Source organism: Heterodontus francisci, chromosome 11 (genome assembly GCF_036365525.1).
Source record: "Heterodontus francisci isolate sHetFra1 chromosome 11, sHetFra1.hap1, whole genome shotgun sequence".
Taxonomy (NCBI): domain Eukaryota; kingdom Metazoa; phylum Chordata; class Chondrichthyes; order Heterodontiformes; family Heterodontidae; genus Heterodontus; species Heterodontus francisci.
The window spans coordinates 64,445,312-64,452,980 of NC_090381.1; positions in this window are offsets into that span (position 1 = coordinate 64,445,312).

The following is a 7,669-nucleotide window of genomic DNA, read 5'->3' on the forward strand; positions in this document are numbered from 1 at the left end:
AGGTTAAGTGAGTGAGCAAAAATTTAACAGATGGAATTTAATGTGGGAAAATGTGAACTTGTCCACTTTGGCAGGAAGAATAGAAAAGCTGCATATTTGAATGGAGAGAAAATGCAGAACTCAACAATACAGAGGGATCTGGGTGTCCTGGTACATGAATCACAAAATGTTATAATTCAGGTACAGCAAATGTTTAGGAAGGCAAATGAAATGTTAGCATTTATTGCAAGGGGAAACAAGTATAAAAGTAGGAAAGTGTTGCTACTGTTGTACAGGACCTCTGGAGTACAGTATACAGTTTTGGTCTTACTACTTAAGAAAGGATATAATTGCATTAGAAACAATTCAGAGAAAGTTCTCTAGGTGGATTCCTGGGATAAAGGGGTTGTCTTTTGAGGAAAGGTGAGCAGGTTGGGTCTATACTCATTGGAGTTCAGAAGAATGAGAGGTGATCTTATTGAAACATATAAGATCCTGAGGGGACTTGACAGGGTGGATGCCGAAAGGATGTTTCCTCTAGTCGGAGAGCCTAGAACTAGGGGACACAGTCTAAAAACTAAGGGTTTCCCATTTTAGACTGAAAAGAGGAGAATTTTTTTCTCTCAGAGGGCATTAGTCTGTGGAATTCTCTTCCCCAGAGAGCAGTGGAGGCTGGGTCATTGAATATATTCAAGGCTGGGTTAGGTAGATTTTTGATCGACAAAGGAGTCAAAGGTTATGGGGCAGACAAGAAAATGGAGTTGAGGCTACAATCAGATCAGCCATGATTTTATCGAATGGCAGAGCAGGCTCGTGGGGCCGAATGGCTTACTCCTACTCCTGATTCTTGTGTTCTTTTGTCAATCATCTTAAATTTATGTCCTCTGGTTATTGACCTTTCTACCACTGAAAACAGTTTCTCCTTTTTTACTTTATCAAAATCGTTCATGATTTTGAACACCTCTGTCAAATCTCTTAACATTCTCTGCTCTTAAGGTGAGCAACCCCAGCTTCTCCAATCTCTCCACATAACTGGTCCCTTATTCCTGGTATTATTCTAGTAAATCTCTTTTGCACCCTCTCTAAGGCCTTGACATCCTAAGCTATGGTGCCCAGAATTGTACACAATACCCCAACTGAGGCCTAACAGTGTTTTATAAAGGTTTAGTGTAACTTCATTGCTTTTGTACTGTATGCCTCTCTTAATAAAGTCTAGGATCCCATATGCTTTTTAACAGCTTTCTCAACCTGTCCTGCCACCCTCAAAGATTTGTGTACACACACCTCAAGATCTATGTTTTTGCACCCCTTTTAAAATTGTAACATTTAGTTTACATTTCCTTCCATCATTCTTCCGACCAAAATGTAACACTTCACACTTCTCTACATTAAATTTCATCTCCCACATGTCTGCCCATTTCACCAGTCTGTTTACATTCTCCTGAAGTCTGTTGCTATCTTCCTCATTGTTTTACTACATTTCTGAGTTTCATGTCATTTGCAAACTTTGAAATGATGCCCTGTGTACCCAAACCCAGGTCATTAATATATATCAAAAAGAAGAGAAGTCCTATTACCAACTCCTGGGGAACACTGCTGTATACTTCGCTCCAGTTAGAAAAACAACCATTCACGATGACTCTCTTCTGTCAGTCCCTTAGCCAATTTCATATCCACACTGCCACTGTGCCTTTAATCCCATGGTGTTAATGTTACAATTAGTCTTGATGATCGTTGGTACATGTGAGATGGACAAGCTAGTCTACTAAGGTAAATATGTGGTATTAGTTATTTAGGCAACAAAGGATTAATAGGACTCTGACAGCAAGCTAAAGATGAATATTAGACACACATAGGCAGAGCCAGCAAAGTAAATGGATGTGCCAAGGTTGCCCCTACTTGGAATGTGGTAAACACATAAAGAAGAGTCGTTATCCACAGAGAAGTGGATGATAGGTGCCTCTCAGGAGCTAGGAATATTATGTTTTCTTGGTTGAGAGACATGGTTCATGGTTTAGACATAGCTGTCCTGATAAGGGAGCTCAGAGGTACAAAAACAAATAGTGCAAGAGGTCATAAGACTGACACCTAAGCAATTTAAGGCCAGCATACAAGGTACCTATACATAAGAACATATGAATTAGGAGCAGGAGTAGGCCAATCGGCCCTTAGAGCCTGCTCCGCCATTCAATAAGTTCATGGCTGAACTGATTACTCCACAGTTCCACCTACCCCTGATAACCTTCCACCCCCTTGCTTATCAAGAATCTATCTACCTTTGCCTTAAAATATTCAAAGACTCTGCTTCGACCACCTTTTGAGGAAGAGAAATGCCAAAGACTCACGACCCTCTGAGAGAAGGAATTTCTCCTCATCTCTGTCTTAAATGGGCGACCCCTTATTTTTAAACAGTGACCCCTAGTTCGAGATTCTCCCACAAGGGGAAACATTCTTTCCACATCCACCCTGTCAAGAGCCCTCAGGATCTTATATGTTTCAATCAAGTTGCCTCTTACTCTTCTAAATTCCAGTGGATACAAGCCTAGCCTGTCCAATCTTTCCTCATAAGACAGCCCACCCATTCCAGGTATTAGTCTAGTAAACCTTTTCTGTACTGCCTCATGCATTTACATCCAGATGTGGTCTGGATAGCCAATGCCCTGTATAGCTGAAGCATAACCTCCCTACTTTTGTATTCAATTCCCCTTGCAATAAACAATAACATTCTATTAGCTTTCCTAATTACATGCTGTACCTGCATACTAACCTTTTGCGATTCATGCACTAGGACACCCAGATCCCTCTGCATCTCAGAGCTCTGCAATCTCTCACCATTTAGATAATATGCTTCTTTTTTATTCTTCCTGCCAAAGTGGACAATTTCACACTTTCCCACATTATACTCCATTTGCCAGGTCTTTGCCCACTCACTTACCCTATCTATATCCCTTTGTAGCTTCCTTATGTCCTCTTCACAAGTTACTTTCCTACCTATCTTTGTGTCATCAGCAAATTTAGCAACCATACCTTCGGTCCCTTCTCTAAGTCATTTATATAAATTTTAAAAAGTTGGGGCCCCAGCAATGATCCCTGTGGCACACCACTCGTTACATCTTGCCAACCAGAAAATGATCCATTTATGCCAACTCTCTGTTTCCTGTTAGCTAACCAATCTTCTATCCATGCCAATATGTTACCCCCTATAGAGGGCTGCTACCTGACCCGAACCCGATGGGACCCAACGACATGTGTCGGGTATGGGTCGGTTTGGGCCCATCTTCCGGGTACGACTTGCAGGCTCAGCTCGGCTTGGGCCGAGTCCGGGTTGAGTCGGGTTGGGTTGGGCTGGACACACACGGTAAGTGCTCTGCTGGTAAGTATTGAAATTAAAAAAACTTTACCTGAGCTGGGAGTCCGGGATGAAACTGAGTCTGCGCAGTGAGCAAGTGACATCACTAAGACATCATCATGCATGCGCTGCAGCTTCTTGTAGGTTTAGTGTCAGGAAGGTAAGTAAAGGGATGGTCAGGTCGGGTCGAGTCGGTTCGGGTCGGGTCAGGTCGGGCTCGGGGCAAAATCGGAGGGACTTGGGCTGGGTCGGGCTCGGATCCGCTGTAGTTCAGTCGGGTTCGGGACGGGGTCTTTTTTTCCTGCCCTGAGCAGGCCTCTAACCCCCTACACCATTTTATTTTCTGCAATAAACTTTGATGTGGCACCTTATCAAATGTCTTCTGGAAATCTAAGTACAACACATCCACCAGTTCCCCTTTATCCACAGTGCATGTAACTCCCTCAAAGAACTCCAATAAATTAGTTAAACATGATTTCCCATTCACAAAACCATGTTGACTCTGCCTGATTACCTTGAATTTTTATAAATGCCCTGCTATAACATCTTTAATAATAGCTTCTAACATTTTCCCAAAGACAGATGTTAAGCTAACTGCCCTGTAGTTTCCTGTTTTCTGTCTCCCTCACTTTTTGAATAAAGGAGTTACATTCGCTATTTTCCAATCTAATGTAACCTGCCCCGAATCTAGGGAATTTTGGAAAATTAAAACTAATGCATCAACTATTTCACTAGCCTCTTCTTTTAACACCCTAGGATGAAGTGCATCAGGACCTGGGGACTTGTCAGCCTGCAGCTCCGACAATTTGTTCAGTACCACTTCCCTGGTGATTCTAATTTTCTTGAGTTCCTCACTCCCTTCCATTTCCTGACTTACAGCTAATACTGGGATGTTACTTGTATCCTCAATAGTGAAGACCATGCAAAATATCTGTTCAATTCATCTGCCATCTCCTTACTATCCATTATTAATTCCCCAGACTCACTTTTTATAGGACAAATGCTCACTTTGTTAACTCTTCTTTTTTAAATATCTATAGAAACTCTTACTATCTGTCTTTAGATTTCTAGCCAGCTTTCTCTCGTACTCTAATTTTACCTTCCATATCAATCTTTTAGTCATTCTTTGCTGTTTTTTGTATTCTGTCCAATCTTCCGACCTGCCTCCCATCTTTGCGCAATTATTGGCTTTTTCTTTAAGTTTGATACTATCTTTAACTGTTTTAGTTAACCACAGATGGTGCGTCCCGCCGTTGGAATTTTTCTTTCTCGTTGAAATGTATCTATTCTGTGTATTCTGAAATATCCCCTTAAATGTTTGCCGTTGCATCTCTATTGACCTATCCGTTAACCTGATTTGCCAGTTCACTTTATCTAGCTCTGCTTTCATGTCCTCATAATTGCCCTTATTTAAATGTAAAATACTTGTCTTGGACCCACTCTTCTCTCCCTCAAACTGAATGTAAAATTCAATCATATTATGATCGCTGCTACCTAGGGACAGCTTAACTATGATGTCATTAATTAATCCTATCTCTTTGCACAATACCAGGTCTGGTATAGCCTGCTCTCTGGTTGGCTCCAGAACGTATTGTTCCAAGACATTATCCCAAAAACATTCTATGTACTCCTTATGTAGGCTACCTCTGCCCATCTGATTTTTTACCCATAATTATTGCTCTACCTTTCTGACAAGCTGCTATTATTTATTCCTTTATACCCCATCCTACAGGTTAGGTGGCCACAAGTGACTTCTAGCCTTTTTGATTTCTCATCTCTACCCAAACTGCTTCTCCATCCTGGTCTCCTGAACTTAGGTCACCCCTCTATATTGGGCTAATACCATCATTAATTAACAGAGCGACCCCTCCATCTTTTCCTAGCTTTCTGTCCTTCCTAAATGCTATGTACCCTTCAATATTCAGGTCCCAATCTATGTTGTCCTGCAGTAATGTCTCTGTAATGGCTATCAGATCACACTTATTTATTTCTATTTGCGCTCTCAGTTCATCTGTTTTGTTTCAAATGCTACGTGCATTCAGATGCAGAGCCTTTAGTTGTGTCCTTTTATTATTTTTGTAACCTCTAGCCTTATCTGTTGATTTACTCTTAGATTTGTACACTCTGTCCCTTCCTGTCACAGTTTGTTTATCATTTCCCATATTAATACCTTTCTCTCTTGCCTTGTCTCTACTCCTTGATTTACCATATCTTCCAAAATTTGATCCCTTGCCCCCAACTATTCAGTTTAAAACCATCTTTACTTCCCTAGTTATGCAGCTCACTAGAACCCAGCAAGGTTCAGGTGTAGACCATCCCAACGGTACAGCCAGCACTTTCCCCAGTACTGGTGCAAGTGCCCCACGACCCGGAACCCACTTCTATCACACCAGTCTTTGAGTGGGGGGGGGGGGGGACACAGGGAGAGAGTGGGAGAGGAAATGATCAAGATCAGTCCTGACAGATGAACATCTATCCGGATTACTCTGCATTGCTACAAGTTTGTGAGCGAACATTGACTACTTGTGCAAGCAAAAAAATGCCATGTATCTCACTAAATCAGTGTCCAACATAGTGATGTGAAAGTATGTCAATAAATTAATCTTCTCATTTAAAGCTTCTTCAAAAAAATGCACATTTGTTGTTTTGATTAACAGTAAGATACATTTTTAATGCCTTTCTCTTTCTGAAATTATCTCACCCATCTCATGTAAGAAAAAATTGTAATGTGCCCCCCCCCACGCGAAAATGTTGGACAACACTGGATTTCATAGTTTTGAATCTACATTAAAGGTATAAAAACAGGTGATGTGTGTCCGTGTGTGAGAGAGAGAGAGAGAGAGATGCTGCAGTCATCTGACCTCTGCGTAGGTCTATGTATGTCTGGTTGATTCTGTACTCTGAAGAAATAAATTGTTTGCTTGAAAAAAAAACGTATTCTGTATGTGACTACTTCACCCCTAACATCTGGAGGGGGAGTAGAGATATCAATGATGAATGCAGGAGTCCCGATGCTGTGGTTTTCTTTGACTGTGGTAGTGCTTTTCTATTCTTTGAGTAGGAATAAAAAGGGAAACAACACTTACTTGCTAATGAAATCGCAGCACGACTTTGAATACCTACATGTAGTCTTCCAGTGTGCACACTCTCACTGGTCTAACAAGAGCACCAATAATCAGACAATGATGAAGCTGAGTGATAAATGGAAGTGCCTGTATCCTGATGATAGGAATAATGTGACTGCATCCCTGAAGAATCTATAACATGGTGTATTTAGACTTCCAAAAAGCATTTGATGGGAATTCAGGACAAAACCTGGGTATAGAAAAGAATTTGCTGAAGGTTAGAATATGGTACGTTGCAGTTAGAGGGTAAATTGCAGGGTACAGCAGGGCAATATTGTGTGAGTTGCCCAGGGCTCAGTTTTAGGATTACTGCTGTTTCCAATTAATATTAAAGGAGGCAATCCAGAATTGAGAGAATAAGCAAGGCAAAATCTGTTAGTGGGCAGAACATTTTTGGGCCAAGGCGTCTAAGAGGTGATCCTGCACCTCCACTGCAATTTCACCCGGGTGGCAGCCGCAAGAAATGGCCCACCCACCCCAAGCCAATCAAGGCCCTTATGTAGCCAATTAACTGCCACTTAAGGGCCTCCTCCCGCCACCGCTGGTATTTTACCCACAGCAGGGGAGGGGCGCAGGACACCTGGCAGCCTTATTGCAGGCTGGAGGGCTGGACCCTCCTGATCGAGCACTCTGTGCCCCATGGAGGGCCACCCCCAAGCACCCAATCACACAATACTACCCCCCCACCCCCCAACTGATTCCCCCTTGCCTCACTGGGGCCTGGCCGATTGTCCCTGGCGAGGCCCCAAAAACCTACCTTCATTCCGGGGCCGTCCTTCATCTTGCTTGCAATGGCTGGGTGTAGTCCCAGCAGTGGCCACTGCTCCTGGTGGCATTGCTGGTACTAAGAGCTGCCTGCCCTCTGATTGGCCAGCAGCTACATTAAGCAGGACTTCCTGCCTCAAGGAGGTGGAAGTCCTGCCCAAGGCCAATAAAGAACCTAGGGAGTGAAAAATCCTGGCCTGGCACTCCAGGCCCTGTGGAGGCGGGCTATGGCCTCCCGCCAAACGTTAAATTCTGGCCAAAATTATAAAATGAGAGTAGGATAAGGGTCACAGTTTCAAATTATTAAAAAGTAACTTTAGGAGTGATATCAGGTGGTTCTTCTTCACAGAGCAATCAACACTTGGAAAGGACTTCCAACCACATTGGTGGAGGCAAAAACATAGAATCATTTCAGAAACAATTAGATGCAATGGGGAAGTATATGATTGTT